This window comes from Tupaia chinensis, unplaced genomic scaffold (genome assembly GCF_000334495.1).
Source record: "Tupaia chinensis unplaced genomic scaffold, TupChi_1.0 Scaffold139594_1, whole genome shotgun sequence".
NCBI classification, from domain to species: domain Eukaryota; kingdom Metazoa; phylum Chordata; class Mammalia; order Scandentia; family Tupaiidae; genus Tupaia; species Tupaia belangeri.
Genome location: NW_006199477.1, coordinates 313,087 through 330,989, shown reverse-complemented (window position 1 = coordinate 330,989; position 17,903 = coordinate 313,087). Strand labels below are relative to the sequence as shown.

The window sequence follows — 17,903 nt, the reverse complement described above, 5'->3', positions numbered from 1 at the left end:
ACATAGACAGGAGAATAACAGACTTCTGTTGAAAAATCTCTGCTAAATACCCAGGAATTCCAGGTGGGTAGGGATTTGTTCATCTTTGATTTCTATTCCCTTTAGTTGAGTGTCTTCAACACTATTTTTGAAATAAATTAGCATTTTGAATTTAAACATTATTTTTATGAATAACAGATTTTTTGAGAGATTTTTGCTATAGGGCGTGTGCACTTGCCAGACAGACAGACAGAGACAGAGAGATCACACCCCAGGGGAGAGGGTCATGCCGCAGTCCCTTCTCCTCCATTCTCCTCCTGGGATCTTGGGCATTCATGCACATGTGCCTGGCGTGAGTTTTAAGCCACCAGGTCTGAGACTTGAACCACGGTCAACTACATGGGAGTCCAGCAACATAGCCATTACACTAACTGCCGGTCCCAATACAAATATTTTAATGGCCATTTAACTATGTGCTGTTCATTAGTCCGAAAATTTAACTCTATTGTCTTATTTACTCTGCACCAACATTAATATCCATTTTACCAATGAGAAATTTGAGGTTTAGTTAATCACCCTTGTTTACAAGAGATTGTATACTTTGGAGCTCATTTTATATTCAGGCAGGATAAATTCAAAGCTCACATACAAAAACTATCTTATACTCTCTCCTCCCAAAACAACGTATCAAGCTGTTGGTCTGCTTTATTCATTTGAAATCATATCCCAAATTATGTATTTTTTTCAATATCCTAGGGAATATATTAGAAAATTGTATCATTTAGCTTTTGTCAATTTCATTTCCACTAGTTATCATGGAGATAACTCCATTTAGTATTGGAAGTTGCTGTAGACCCAACCAGTATCCTCACCTCGACATCGCACTTCCTGTTCTCTTCCTAGTAGCCATGAACAAGTTGAAGCTTGGCTACTGTTCTCATTCATGCATCCACACCCCGACTGAATGTCTACCTGGTTTAGTGTGCACTTTCTTGCCTTTTACCTCTTCCAGGCTGTGATGCTCCTTATCTGTGCTCCCGTTTCCTGCTCTTACTGTCCCAGCTATAAACCTGGATCTCCCTCTGCTTACCTTGATCATGAGCTTATTTATGGCCAGTCATAACTTTTTAACTGCCAGCAGACTACCTCAGAAAATTAGATTGACTCAGTCCCATGGAAAGCAAATTCTAGCCACATATTTTGTCACGTGCGTTCTTTCTCTGATCTGAAGATAAGGCTGGTGTTTTACAGCTCATTCGGAGCAGATAGTAGACCATGGCTCAAAAGAGGCCAATGATGTACTCTCTAAGGTCACTTAGACAGTAGGGGTCCAGAATCTGCCTATATCTCTTAGTTCAACTTGAAAATGTTAATAATAAATCATTAAATATATTGCACAAACAAGAAAAGATAGTTTACTTACCTATGTAAATGTGTAGCATTAGATACATGTAAGATCCTCTAAAAAGTAGACTTGAGTAAACATAAGAGACATACTGTACCTCCACAATTTAATCATTTTTTAACGTTTAAATATTTTTGAAGCTTACTGTGATAAATACATTTGCTATCACAACATAGTAAAGAACAAATCAGCTTAGGAAAATAAAATTTATTGTCTTTTTCTTCTCAAGTGACAAATATCTTTATTTTCAAAATGTCTTATTTGCAGTAGTACCATATAATATTAATTTTGCTCATAGATTTTTCTATTTTAATTTCAATAATAATATTTTTGTTAAAATTATACTCATTTAATTAATTGCACTCATTTAAATAATTTCATTTGAATGTATTTGGGAGGGCCAAAGTATTGACTTTTTTTTTTTAAATCTGCTGAGATTACTGAGAGAAAGTTAAAGTAGGTTTGAAATGGGTATGAATTAGGGTCCAGCTGGAGGCATTGTGGTTGAGGTGTTGCGCTCTCATATGGTTGACCATGGTTAAAGTGCTGAACCTGGCACCTTGACACTCATGACACTCATGGGAAGTCCATGTGTCTGCATGCCCAAAATCTCTAGAGGACAATGGAGAAAGGATTGTAATCTCACTGGGGGATGATTTCTTGTTTCCTGTCTCTTCAGTGCATGCACATGCCCTATAGTAAAAATCTTTTTTTAAAGAAATGGGCATAAATTATTCAGAGTATTGTTACTCAATTTTCTATTCAAGATAAAATGTCAAAGACTTTAAGATGGAAAGTTGAAGTCTCTTATGATGCCTGGATCAGATGTTTTTCTTTTTCTTTTACTTTTTTTTTCCAGAGAGCATGTGCATGCACTGAAGATAGAGACAGAGACAGAGACACAGAGAGAGAGACAAAGAAAGTGGTAAAAATCCCCTATAAGGAATGGACTTTCTCTTCCATTTTCCCCTCCTTCTTGGATTTTGGGCACACACGCATGTACACCAGGCATATTTCTCAAGCTGCCAGGTCAGGACTTGAGCCATGCAGTTGGCCAGGTGGGATCCAGCTGTCTCAGCCATCGTACCACTGGCTGAATGATACCTGGATCTGTAACTGGATCAATAACAGGATGTCATGAGAAGTTTGACTTATTCAACTGTTTATATAGAGGAGACCCTTATCTCAGAGTACTGCTGCTTTCACAGAAAAGGTTCCTGCAAATACTTGAAAAGTGTACTTAGGCTTAATCCTGCAACTAGATAAACTCATCTGTAGCAGTAAGTTCTAAATTATGAGTTCTTAAATGTGGTTCATGAAATTTTATTTGTTTTGTTTTCAGTATTTGCAGTGAAATTGGCAATAGAGAATGAGTTATTATGCACTTATTGTTTCTCTTCATTGTGTTAGTTTTCTGCTGATGCTAAAAGAAGTTTAGTCTGGGAAATGTAAAGAAAAAAAAACTTGTATCTGTAGTAAAAGTATGTGAGAGTTTTACTTTTTTTATAAGTAAAAATAGAAATTTATGTTCAGAAAAATTGCCATAAATAAAACATTGCAAATTTATAATTTCTTCCTACTAAGAGAGTTAGAAATTCAGTATACATGAATGCTATAGTCTTGGTATCTATTTCAAAGAGTGAAGAACAACCATTCTGAAAGACATGTTAGAATATGCTTTATGTGTCTCACATAGTGTGGCTTAAAAAGCAAGATAGTCAGTGATATTTAAAATTAAAGTTGTAATATTTTCCACATTTAAAAAAAAACTGAATATGCTAATTATGTAATACATCTAAACAGCATTATTGCATGTGTTGATGTAATACTGCATACTTAATATTTGCAAAATTTTATTAGTCCCTTTAATGACATTTTTTTTTGAAGATTTTTGTTTTGCTATAGGGCACATGCGCTTGCCAGAAAAACAGAGAGAGACAGAGAGACTGAGAAGAAATCACCCTCCAGGGGGGATGACTTCACCGCAATCCCTTGTCCTCCATTCTCCTCTTGGGATCTTGGGCACGCACGCACACACGCCTGGTGTGAGTTTAAGCCACCGGGTCTGGGACTCGAACCGCAGTCGGCTACATGGGAGTCCAGTGACATAGCTATTATGCTAACTGCTGGTCCCCCTTTAATGACTTTTTAAGCCCTTAATTTTCCAAAGTATAATTTTCTTTTAAAAAAAAATTCTCATTGTAGTCTTTCACTAGATCATGGGAACAAAATTGAATTCTATCATGTAGGACACTTTGTTTAGGTGACTTTTTAAACTAAGAATATTAAGTGCAAGGCTAAAAATGAGTAATAAAAATTGTACATATGACATTGTTCTCATTTTTACATAGTGGTATTAATGATAATAGTATAATCATCAAAATGTTCCAAACACAGTCGTGGGATCTTAAAATTATAGACTATGAGGGACCAGCAGTTAGTGTAATGGCTATGTCGCTGGACTCCCACGTAGTCGACCACGGTTTGAATCCCTGACCCGGTCGCTTAAACTCACGCTGGGCGTGTGTGCGTGCATGCCCAAGATCCCGAGAGGAGGATGGAGGAGAAGGGATTGCGGCGTGGCCATCCCCCCTGGGGGGTGATTTCTCACTTTCTGTCTCTCTGTCTCTCTCTGTCTGTCTGGCGAGCGTACGCAACCTATAGCAAAAATCTCTCCAAGAAAAGAAAAAGAAAAAAAAAAGTATAGACTATGAGAAGACTGTACACAATCAGTATACATAGCCATGCTAATGCCTGATAAGACTCAGCATATATATATATTTTTTTCTTTTCTTTTTTTGGAAAGGTTTGTGCTATAGGGCTTGTGTGCTCACCAGAAAGACAGAGAGAGACAGAGAGATAGAAAGCAAGAAATCACTCCCCAGAGGGGATGGCCACACCACAATCCCTTCTCCTCCATTCTCCTCTTGAGATCTTGGGCATGCATGCACACGTGCCAGGCGTGAGTTTAAGCCACAGGGTCTGGGACTCAAACTGCGGTCGACTACATGGGAGTCCAGTGACATAGCCATTATGCTAACTGGTGGTCCCATGGACTCAGCATATATTAAGTGTTGTCAAGCTCAGTGTGTTTGCCTAACCCATCAGTACAGATTATGTGTTCATGCCTCTAATATATTTATTTATTTAAAACCTACGGAGTACTATTAAAACTAATGCATTATATATGGTATGAAACATAAACAAAAATAAACATTTTAAGAATTGTATAAAGTTCTGGGAACCAGCAGTTAGCGCAATGACTATGTCGCTGGACTCCCACATAGTCGACCGCAGTTTGCGTCCCGGACCTGGTGGCTTAAAACTCACGCTGGGCGCCTGTGTGTGTGTGTGTGTGTGTGTGCCCAAGATCCCGAGAGGAGAATGGAGGAGAAGGGATTGTGGCATGACGATCCCCCCTGGGGGGTGATTTCTCGCTTTCTGTCTCTATGTCTCTCTCTGTCTGGCGAGCACATGCGCCCTATAGTGAAAAACCTCTCCCCACCCCTCCCAAAAAAATAATTGTATAAAGTTCTAAAATGAGCTTCATTTTACTCACTTTGCTTGTAGATGTGTGTACTAGATTGAAGAAGCCTGTCTGTTCCAGCTATACTTATGTTATCCAAACCTACATTTACCCAGTAAATGTTTTCTGATGAAACCTTATTATATTTCCATCTTTCTGGACTTTAAAAAAATTGTTAGGAACCAGCAGATGACATATTAGTTAAGGCACCACATGATTGATGACAGTTCTAGTCCTAGACTTGGTGGCTTGAAAATCATGCCAGGTGTGTGTGCATGCATGGCCCAAATCCCAAGAAGAACCAGGAGAAGAAAGGATTGAGGCCTGACCTTCCCCATGGCGGCTAAATTCTCATTTTCCCTTTCTCTGTCACTCTGCAGCAAGCACATGCACCTTACAATGTAAACATTTAAAAAATTAATTCACTACATATATATTTGTTGTGCACAACATAATTTGAAATATGTATACATTGTAGAATAATTAAATTGAGTTAACTTACATATTAATTATTCACATACTTATTATTTTGTGGGAAAAACACTCAAATTCCACTCTTTTAATGATTTGCAAGAAAGCTATGCATTGTTAATAACTATGTTACTAGTTAACTAGTTACTGTTGTCAGAAGATCTTTTGAATGTAAAATTATTAACATAAAACCATCAAAAGAAAAAAATTGAAATTGAAAAAAATTGCATTGGGAACAGCACATGGTAAAATGGTTATATCACTGGACTCCCACATGGCTGACCACAGTTTGAATCCTGGACCCAGTAGCTTGAAACTCAGGCTGGTTGTGTTTGAGTGCATGCTCAAAATCTTGAGAGGCGAATGGAGGAGAAGGGAATGAGGCATGGCATCCCCTTTTGGAGTGATTTCTTGCTTTCTATCTCTCTCTCTCTTCAGCAAGTGCATGTGCCCTATAGCAAAAATCTCTCTTTAAAAAAAAAAAATTGAATAAAATAGACCTTTTTATCTTCCCCTGCCTTTTGTTGTACGGTGGCAAGACTAAAATGTATATAGAGAAATAAGCACCCAAAAAGAAACTGTGAGTGAGAGGATGAGTGTTACATAAATGTAAAAGTACAGCTTAGAAATGTTCTGTTTTATACACTCCAGTAAAATTGCTATAAGCATCAGTTTAGTGAACACTTACAAGGGAAATAATTCTTAGTTTGGAAAAGTGGAGAAATTTGTCTGTAAGTCATTTTAATGACACTTTAGAAACAAAAGGACTACTTTGTTTTTCTACTTTTATTTATGCTTGAGGTATTATACCACTACATGTAATTTTATTAAGTCAAGTTAATGGTATCTGACACTTTTTTAGAGCATAATCCTTGTACTCTGTAAAGTGCATAACTGTTTGGGGTGAGAGGTATATCAGGTCAGAAGACAAGACTTGGCTGGATTGAACTAACTAAAGTGAAATTAATGGATTTTGAGCTATCAGACTTTACAGTATATTTAATTTAATTAATTTAAGTTTAAATTGAGTTCATTTTTCAACAAACTCTTAAGAGCAGTTAATTAGCTAAAGCCCAAATTTACCAGCTGATTCTAATTTGATGAGGGATTTCTTCTGGGTTCCTAATTGCTACATTTGCCTTCTTAAAATCACAAATTTAAAGTCCAAGAAAAAGCTGCTAGCCAAATGCAAAAATTCACTACAGAGAAAGCATATGTAAAAGAAAATATTGAAGCTATGTGCCTGAGTTTACAGAATAAAAGTTAATATGTGTGATAACTGTACTGTAATTATGTTTTTCAGATATCACTAGAAAGGAAGTTCAACAGGATAAAAAGATTTTGCTTATGGAAAAAGAATACATCCAACTGAACAAAAATGTTACAGCACAATGAGTATAGTACTACGTGAAAGCAGCAAATTGAAAAAATACGTTCTCATTTCAATTTGAAAAATAAAAAGGACTTTTTGCCAACTTAAATGTTCCTTTTGGTACATGAAACTCATTTTAAGAAGTCTATTTCACTTTTAGAGAAGAGATACACAAAACAAAGCAATACGTTAGTGGTTCCAGTGGAATGCTAAAATGACCATTTTCAGGAACCAACAGAGAGCAAAATGGTTTCGTTATTGGACTCCCACTTAGTCCTGGACCGGTGGCTTAAAACTCATGGTGGGAAGACCAGCAGTTAGTATAATGGCTATGTCGGTTCAAGTCAGGGAACCAGTGGCTTAAACTTACACCGAGCGTGTATGAGTGTGTGCCCAAGATCCCGAGAGGAAAATGGAGGACAAAGGATGTGGCATGGCCATCCACCCTGGAGATTTCTTGCTTTCTGTCTCTCTCTTTCTCTGTCTTTCTGGATAGCTTATGTGCCCTATAGCAAAACCCTCTCAAAAAAAAAAAAAAAAAAGGAAAAAACAATTCATGCTGGATACATGTGTGTGTACCAAAATCAAAATCCCGACTGGAGGAGACGGGATTGCAACATGACCATCCCCCCCTGGGGGGGGTGATTTCTTACTTTCGGCCTCAGTTTTTCTGATGAGTGCACACACCTTATAGCAATAATCTCAGAAAAAAATAATTTTAAGCAAAGAAAACTTCTTTTTATTTGAAGAATTAATTAATTAATTAATTAATCTTAAAGTGTCTAGAGAGAGACACAGAGAGAGAGAGGGAAAGTGTGAAAACAAGCCACCAGGTCCGGGACTCAAACTGTGGTCAGACATATGGGATTGTCCAGCACCTTAACTACCCTGCCATCCATGAAAAACAATATATATCTTTACACTAACATTGAGTCAATATCTACTCACATTTCTCTGAGGAAATTACAGAAGAACCATTATCTTTATTATGATTAAATTAAGTCCGAAATAAACTGTGCTGAATCTGATCTTCATGGCCAATTTCTCAAAAACAAAACAAAACAAAAACCATAAGATTAGGTGTAACCTAGTTCTGATAGTTTTATAATGACTATACAGTACTAGAACTCAAATCTAAGGCATTAAAGTTAAGATTTGAGAATTTTGAAATATTTGTCAAATATACTGAGATTTCATAAATTATTAGGTTCAAAGATGAATGATTTTCTATTTATGCAGTTATCATTTTGTTTTAGGCACTTTCAAATGTTAAAATATAAATTAGTTGTGGTAGGCAGTTAGTTAGTCCTGAGCAGGCAGCCTTAAGAGAAAAGTGAAAGGCTAACCTAGCCCCAGGCACCAGGAGGGTGAGGCAATTTGCCATCGCCCTTCCTTGGGGCTTAAGGGAAGCACACAGGGATAATTCCTAGATTTTTCTCTTATCAAAAAGACCTAAGGGGAACCAGCAGTTAGTGTAATGGCTATGTCGCTGGACTCCCACGTAGTTGACTGCGGTTCACGTCCTGGACCCGGTGACTTAAAACTCACGCTGGGCGCGTGTGCATGCGTGCCCAAGATCCCGAGAGGAGAATGGAGGAGAAGGGATTGCAGCGTGACCATCCCCCCTGGGGGGTGATTTCTCGCTTTCTGTCTCTCTGTCTCTCTCTGTCTGTCTGGCGAACATACGCGCCCTATAGCGAAAATCTCTCCAAAAAATAAATAAATAAATAAATAAATAAATATAAAATAAAAAATAAAAAGACCTAAGCAAGCATCTTAGTCAACACCCTAATCCTCAAGTAAGCGTTTTGATCAATGCCCTAATTCCCACTAGGTCAACACCCTAATTCTCACTGGGGCAATAAATTAATTAGGCAGTCTAATGAAATAACCTGGCTCACACTGGGCATGTGCAACTAGGTGATCAAATTCCTCATTCTTTACCTGTGAAAAAAAGTGCACAAGTGAGGGAGAAAACGCGAGATTCGAATTCAAATAAAGGACATAGGTAGTGTAACAGACCCCCCCCACCAATAAATATTCATGACTTCTAATAATAAAACTAATGGTTAGCCAGTACCAAGCGCCGTTTCCACCTGGCAATCTGCCTGCCCAAGAGCCTTTTGGGTGTACTTTCCTTTATTTCCTATTAAATCTTCCCTTTACCTACTCCATTCGAGGTTGCGGTTTCAGTTTGTGCCTAGGGACAAATCTCTAATTTCAGTGATCTGGACCCAAAGATCTGTGGACTTCACAACACAGTTCGACATACTCTCCCATTCATTAACATAATTACACTGGTTACTGTTATTAAGGTATTCTGAATTTTTAGTGAATTTTCCATTAATATTTACTCTGTAATAATAATGAAATGATCAATCAAATGAATCAAATGGCCCTTTGGCTATTCAATTTAGGTTGCAAAAGATGATGTATTCTAATTTTGCATTATTTTATTTTTTACTATTGCCAGAAGACACTTGTGTTTACCATAAAGAAATATAAAGTAAGAAGGCATTTTGAATGGTGAATCCCTTCTTCCCCATTTCTCCCTCTTTTCAAGATTTCGGACATTGATATACATGTACCATCGTGGTTTTTAAGTTGCCAAGTCCAGGATTTGTTTCATGCCATCAGTCATGTAGGATCTGGCCACCTTAACCACCATGCCACAGACTAACGCAATACTCTATTTCTTGATTCTCAATCTTGAAATCAAACCCCCTGAACATTAGTATCTATATGAGTTGAGGCAATTCTGAACTTGATTATCTTTGTAAGCAAAATGGGGGTAACGAACGAACATGAATGGGTATTGTCTTTCCTTCCTTCTTCCTTCCTATCTTGAAGGATTTCACTTTTGCTGTAGTTCAATGACTCCACATGTTTTTTGTGTGTCTGTTTTTATTTTAATTAATTAATTAATTAATTAATTAATTTTTCTTAGAGAGTTTTTTGCTACAGGGCATGTGTACATATTTATTTTTCTTAGAGAGTTTTTTGCTACAAGGCATGTGTACGTGCCAGAAAGACACACAGAGAGAGACAGAAAGTGAGAAATCACCCCCCAGGGAGGATGGCCACGCCACAGCCCCTTCTCCTCCATTCTCCTGTCTGGATATTGGGCAAGCATGAACATGTGCGCAGCAGGAGTTCAAGCCACCGGGTCTGGGACTTGAACCACGGTCGACTATGTGGGAGTCCAGCAACATAGCCATTATGCTGACTGCTGGTCCCCTGTGACTGTTTTTAAATCTCTGTGCAGTGATCCCGTGCTTGTTTAATATTGTGTTGTGAACAGCCAAATTTTGGGGCTTATGAATTAAAGGACCATGAAAAGACACATTTAGACTTTATGGTGAGGATGATGCCCTTCTCAGAGCTCCTGAACTTAGAACTAGATACCATGACTGACTGGATGGAAACTGAAGTTGTTTGTCTTAGGAAGCAACTGACTGCAAGTTTCATATACACGAAATGTTAAGATGGGTATTTGGTGGACCCAAAAGAGAAAATGTGGCAAAGAATGCTTGGTTATTCACTGCATCCATTGCCTTTTCTCTTCCATAGCTTCCTTTGGTGGGAGGCAGGGAGGAGAGAGACAGAGAGAGAGTGAATGTCAGGTTTCAGTAACTTTAATTTTCTATAGGTCTCATATTAACCATTTTCCTATTCCTCCTGCTCACTGGGATCCAACAACACTAGCCTCTCTGTTCCTAGTGGCACCAAATCTCTTTCCTGTTGCAAGATCTTCACAATCCCTTTTTCTCCTGCCAGAATTGTATTTTCTTCAGTCTTTGGATAATTCTTATTTACCTCATGTATCTCAAATTAAGTGATATTTCTAAAACAAAACAAAAAAAAAATCCCCAAAGCTAGTCAAAGTAAACCCTTACTCTTAATCTGTTTCATAGTCTTTCATTATTGTTCTTGAAAGTTACCACAACTTAGACTCGATAATAATTTGGATATTACATTTAGAAATATATGTCTCCCACCCCACCTGTTAAATTGAATGAAGGTTTATTTACCATTTGAAACTATTTGGAACATACTGAGTACACAAGTATTTAGTATACAGGATGACTCATATGAGAAGCAAATAGGAAAGTTTTTGTAAGAGATGTGTTTATATATTATCTTGCAGACAAATTTAAGTACTTAAGCCATTTACTCATAAAATGAGACTTTTTTCTTAGAAATATTATCTCATTTTGAAAATTAAAGTACGGTAGGGTGAGGTGGTGGTAGGTAAGTCTAGAGAAAATTGTTCCTATATTTTCTGAGACAAATGAAGCTAGTATTAATTAAAGAAGTAGAATTGAGGATCAAAAGCAAGATATAGAACTGAAAGATGCTATGAATGCAAGCCAAACAGAGAAGAAAGTGTAAGGTACTAAAGAAACCACAGTATTTGGGAGACACTCCTCAGCTATTTCTTAACCACTGAGAAGCTGCGTAAATTTCAGCAAATAGCTTAAGTTTTTGTAGCTTCAATTTTCTCAGTCAAATAAATGTGGATTTCTCTGTTGGTTTTAACTTTTTCATGTCAATGATAGTTGAATAAATGAAATTCTTAGCAATACGTGTGCATTTTTTGTTGATTTAGCAAGGTAGAGTCCAAGCCCTGGATCCCAAGGCCCTACTGATGTTGCCTTTCCTGAACCCCCACCCTGATCCCTGCAGCAGGAGTTCAAGCCACCGGGTCTGGGACTTGAACCACGGTCGACTATGTGGGAGTCCAGCAACATAGCCATTATGCTGACTGCTGGTCCCCTGTGACTGTTTTTAAATCTCTGTGCAGTGATCCCGTGCTTGTTTAATATTGTGTTGTGAACAGCCAAATTTTGGGGCTTATGAATTGAAGGACCATGAAAAGACACACTTTATGGTGAGGTTGATGCCCTTCTCAGAGCTCCTGAACTTAGAACTAGATACCGTGACTGACTGGATGGAAACTGAAGTTGTTTGTCTTAGGAAGCAACTGACTGCAAGTTTCATATACACGAAATGTTAAGATGGGTATTTGGTGGACCCAAAAGAGAAAATGTGGCAAAGAATGCTTGGTTATTCACTGCATCCATTGCCTTTTCTCTTCCATAGCTTCCTTTGGTGGGAGGCAGGGAGGAGAGAGACAGAGAGAGAGTGAATGTCAGGTTTCAGTAACTTTAATTTTCTATAGGTCTCATATTAACCATTTTCCTATTCCTCCTGCTCACTGGGATCCAACAACACTAGCCTCTCTGTTCCTAGTGGCACCAAATCTCTTTCCTGTTGCAAGATCTTCACAATCCCTTTTTCTCCTGCCAGAATTGTATTTTCTTCAGTCTTTGGATAATTCTTATTTACCTCATGTATCTCAAATTAAGTGATATTTCTAAAACAAAACAAAAAAAATCCCCAAAGCTAGTCAAAGTAAACCCTTACTCTTAATCTGTTTCATAGTCTTTCATTATTGTTCTTGAAAGTTACCACAACTTAGACTCGATAATAATTTGGATATTACATTTAGAAATATATGTCTCCCACCCCACCTGTTAAATTGAATGAAGCTTTATTTACCATTTGAAACTATTTGGAACATACTGAGTACACAAGTATTTAGTATACAGGATGACTCATATGAGAAGCAAATAGGAAAGTTTTTGTAAGAGATGTGTTTATATATTATCTTGCAGACAAATTTAAGTACTTAAGCCATTTACTCATAAAATGAGACTTTTTTCTTAGAAATATTATCTCATTTTGAAAATTAAAGTACGGTAGGGTGAGGTGGTGGTAGGTAAGTCTAGAGAAAATTGTTCCTATATTTTCTGAGACAAATGAAGCTAGTATTAATTAAAGAAGTAGAATTGAGGATCAAAAGCAAGATATAGAACTGAAAGATGCTATGAATGCAAGCCAAACAGAGAAGAAAGTGTAAGGTACTAAAGAAACCACAGTATTTGGGAGACACTCCTCAGCTATTTCTTAACCACTGAGAAGCTGCGTAAATTTCAGCAAATAGCTTAAGTTTTTGTAGCTTCAATTTTCTCAGTCAAATAAATGTGGATTTCTCTGTTGGTTTTAACTTTTTCATGTCAATGATAGTTGAATAAATGAAATTCTTAGCAATACGTGTGCATTTTTTGTTGATTTAGCAAGGTAGAGTCCAAGCCCTGGATCCCAAGGCCCTACTGATGTTGCCTTTCCTGAACCCCCACCCTGATCCCTGAAGAACTCTTGGAATCCAAAGAGTGCGATGTAAAAGCAATTAATCTAGATATTTATTTATACTAGTTGTCATGAACACATATCAAATTAAACTCACAATCATATTTCAAATCTGCTTAATTTACCAACCATTTACTAATTACTCTTGAATCCACTGTCTCTTCCATATATTTCCTCTGATGTCTAATCATCCACATTAAGTTGGCTTTCTGGCCTATTATCATACATAGTATATCCAATAATTAAACTTTATATATAATTCCCCATTTCATAATTTTTTATCTGAACAAATTTCATCAATATCTAATCAGTTATTGATATAAAAATTAAAGAAAAACCTAGGGAACCAGCAGTTAGCGTAATGGCTATGTTGCTGGACTCCCACATAGTCGACCGCGGTTTGCGTCCCAGACCCAGTGGCTTAAAAACTCACGCTGGGCGCATGTGCGTGCGTGCCCAAGATCCCGAGAGGAGAATGGAGGAGAAGGGATTGCAGCGTGACCATCCCCCCTGGGGGGTGATTTCTTGCTTTCTGTCTCTCTGTCTTTCTGGTGAGCACATGCGCCCTATAGTGAAAATCTCTCCAAAAAAAAACCCAAAAAAACAAAAACAAAAAAACAAACCTAGAATCCTTTTTTATTTATACATAAATGATATCTTACTCAACTTCAGAAGACATAACATGGGAGGAGTTGAGTTATTTATTTATTAAATCATTAAATTAATAACCTATGAAACCATGGCAAATGATTAAATGAATATAGAATGATCCATTGAAATAATTAAAATAAATTGATTAAATTAATTAAGCATATCAACAGACTCACTTTTGGCTAATTTGTTGGAGAAGGACTCTGTAACTGTGAGCTTATGTCTTTCCCTTTGCTGTGAAATAATTTGGTGCTATTTTCCTCCTTCTGCTGTGTCTCCAGTGTGGCAATCACAAGAGGAGTTTTGAAATTGGATTTATGAAGGGAGCTTTACTCATTTTACAAACAATACAGTTAGGGACAAAGAATTCTCTAAATCTCATAATAAAATATGGAACAACACTGCACAAATTTGCGTGTCACCCTTGTGCCGGGGCCATGCTAATCTTCTCTATATTGTTCCAATTTTAGTATATGTACTGCTGAAGTGAGCACTCTACAGAACATTTAAAGAATAAAATAACATCAATTGTTAAACTATTCCAAAAGACTTTAGTGGAAGGAACCCTTTGAAACTCATTTAGGAGGGCAGGATTATCCTAATACCCAAATTAGACACAAACATAAATACATAAAAAAATATTATAGACTGGAACCAGTAAGTGGTACGGTGGTTAAGGTACTGGATTCCCACATGGCTGACCATGGTTTGAATACCAAACCTGTTGACTTACTTTCTCATTTTCACTTTATTTGTCTTTTTGCCTCTCTCTGGTGAGTGTGTATGCCCTATAGCAAATTAAAATAATGATTATAATGAACAAAATTGAATAAAAAACTCTTAAGAAAAAGAAAACTATAAAACAATATCCCTGATGAACACAAATACAGTAATACTTAACAAAACACTAGTAAAGTAGAAGCAGCACAGCAAAAAGATGATACACCATGGTCAAGCAGTCTTTATTACAAACATGTAAAAATGTTTCACCATATGAAAATCAATAAACATGATACATTGCATTAACAGGATGAAAGATAGAAACCGTATGATCATCTTAATTGAAGCAGAGAAAGCATTTGATAAAATGTGATGTGCCCTCATGATAAAAACACTTGGGAAATTAGATATACAAGGCATATATCTCTACATAATAAAGATCATCTATGACATTACCATAGCTAACATCATACTGAATGAGGAAAAGTGGAACACATTTTTTCTAAAAACTAGAAGACAGGGAGACTTACTGTTTCCACTCTTATTTTAAATATTACTGAAAGTCTAGCAAGAGTGGTTAGGCACAAGACAGAAACTGATAGCATCCAAATTGGAAAGAAGGAGGTGAAATGAACTCTTGCAGATGACATGATCTAGAAAGAGAAAAACCTAAAGCATTCACCAAAAACCTCATAGAAGTGACAAATAAATAAATAAATCCAGTCAAGTGCCAGGATACGAATTACACACACACACACACACACACACACACACAAGTGGCAGTTTTAAAAAGTTTATTAATTTCTTCTATGAGTGAGGGGGAGAGAGAGAGGGAGAAAGCACATTCCTAACAGAATCTTGATGCCACAATTCACACCCAGTCTTCAACTAGTTCTGGATTATGGGTACATACATGTCCAGTGTTCCTGGAGAGATCTCTGGACTTAAACCAGGAATATTCCCATGTGGAATGGTCTTGCAGACTATCATATTTTGCCCTTGCACCACTGTCAAGCCCCAAGTAGTAACATTCTTGTACACAATAATTAATTAGTGAAAGGAGAAATCAAATGAATTAATGGGAAAAAATCCCATTTATAGTAACTACAAAATAAATGTAAGAACTAATCTACTAAGAAAGCAAAATATTTTTGTTATGGTTTAGATAATGATTTCTTCCCCCATAGTTTTACATTTCAAAAGTATGGTCCTCAATGACTTCAGGTGGCAATGAGATCTTTAAGAGGTTGGGTCTAATGGGAGGTTTCTGGGAGTGACAAACAGAGATTGTGGAAGAGCCTGTTACCTTTTCCTAGTGTCTCTCTCTCTCTCCAGCACCCTTCTCTTTCTGTCTCTCTGATGAGCACAAGTGCCCTATAGCAAAAATCTCTTTCAAAAGAAAGAGAAAAATACCAAAGAATGCAAAACATGCCATGTTCATGGATTGGAAGAATTGATATTTTTAAAATGTCAGTACTACCCAAAGTGATCTATAGAGTCACTGCAATCCTTATTGAAACAATGACACATTTTACAAAAATAAAAACAACTATCATAAACATTTTACAGAATCACACACACACACACACACACACACACACACATGCCCAGAATAGCTATAACAATCTTGAGTGAAGAGAACCAAACTGGAAACATTACACTATGTGACTGTAAAATACACCACAAAGCTATAGTAACCAAAACAGCATCATACTAGCATAAAAACAGACACACAAAATAGAGAAACAGAATAGAGAGCCCAGAAATAAATTTGCCTACAGTCAACTGAGTTTTACAAGTATTCTAAAACATCGATTAGAGAAAGGATAACCTTTTTAATAAATGGTGCTGAGAAAATAGAGTGCTCATATGCAGAAGACACTAGATCCTTAGTTCTCACCATACACAAAATTTAACTCAAAATGGATTAAATACTTAAATGTATAAGCTCAAATTATGAAATTACTGGAAGAAAACATAGAGAAAATGCTTTAGGACTTTAGTCTGGGCAAAATTTTTAAAATAAGACCTAAAAGCATGTGTAACAAAAGTAAAAACAGATTGAGTTTATGTCAAATTAAAATAGTTCTGCACAGCAAAATAAAAAAAGAATGAAGAAATAACCTATAGAATAGGAAAAAACATTTACACTCTAAATCTGACAAGGAATTAAAAACCATAATATATGAGGAACTGAAACAACTCATCAGCATAAAACCAAAAAGTCTGATTTAAAAAGGACAATTGTTGTCAGCAGGTGGTGTGATTAAGGCGCTGGACTCCACAAGGCCAATCACAGTTTGAATCCAGGACCCAGTGGCTTGAATATCACACTGGTCATAAGTATGTGCATGTCCAGAATGCCAAGAGGAGAATGGAGGAAAAAGGATTACAACACTGCCATCCCCAGTGGCAATGATTTCCCTCTCCCTATATCTCTCTTTCACCTGCAAGCACACATATCTTATGGCAAAAACAAAACATAACAAAACAAAGCAAAAGAAGGCATTCTATCCAAACAGGCAATGTTCAAAAGAAGATACATGGATGGTCAAAAAGTATTTTAAAATGCTCAGTATCGGGAACCAGCAGTTAGCGTAATGGCTATGTCATTGGACTCCCACGTAGTCGACTGTGGTTTGCGTCCCGGACCCGGTGGCTTAAAACTCACGCCGGGCACATGTGCGTGCATGCCCAAGATGCCAAGAGGAGAATGGAGGAGAAGGGATTGCGGCGTGACCATCCTCCCTGGGGGGTGATTTCTCGCTTTCTGTCTCTCTGTCTCTCTGTCTCTCTCTGTCTGCCTGGTGAGCGCCCACACCCTATAGCAAAAACCTCTCCAAGAAAAAAGGAAAAAAAATGCTCAGTATCTCTAATTATCAATAGTCTGGTACTGTTATGAATCTGAGTCAATAGGATCTGATATTTCTCTTCTGAACTCACAATTGAAGCTTAGGTTTTTCAGTAATGGTTTTCAGGGATATATTATTGAAATATTGCTTCATTGTTTATAGAAAAGAATAGGAAAAAAAAGAATAATTTCTGATCAAAAGAGGAAAATTTTTTTAGGGAAAAAAGAGTGGGGCAGGTTTTAAAGAATATTTATCAAAGAATATGTTGTTAACTTTTCACCAAGGAACAGCATCTCAGTTTATATCTTTTCTTTGGGAAATGAATACAAGAATACTCTAAGCATTTATGTACAGTGGCAGCTCCTCGGGATGCTATGCCACAGTTGCCTTTTGCCATTTCTCTGTACCCTTCTCTTTGCCTTGGGCTTCTTTGCTGCCAGTTTTTCACACCACTACTATGGAGTAGCAACTTTGGACATAAAAGTGACCAAGAGGTCCTCCTGCCTTTATAGAGCCTACAGTCTACTGATGAGCACAAAGATTGAATGCACAATGTACTTAACTAAAGATGTGATTATTTCTATGATGGGAAATTACAGGACTCCATGAATGTAAATTTAAAGGATAGGTGAATTAAATTCTGTTGTTAGAGAAAGTATTCACAAGAAATTATATTTAAATGGGATCTTAAAGATGAGTGGGAAAAACTCAAAT

The 17,903-nt window shown here is 37.0% G+C and overlaps 1 non-coding gene across 1 annotated transcript; it reads right to left on the bottom strand.

The window, feature by feature from the left end:
* Nucleotides 1–14,001: 14,001 nt before the first annotated feature.
* Nucleotides 14,002–14,111, bottom strand: LOC114004700 (U6 spliceosomal RNA). The gene has a single exon (XR_003546774.1). It is a non-coding gene; the product is annotated as a U6 spliceosomal RNA (small nuclear RNA).
* Between the last annotated feature and the right edge of the window lie 3,792 nt (nt 14,112–17,903).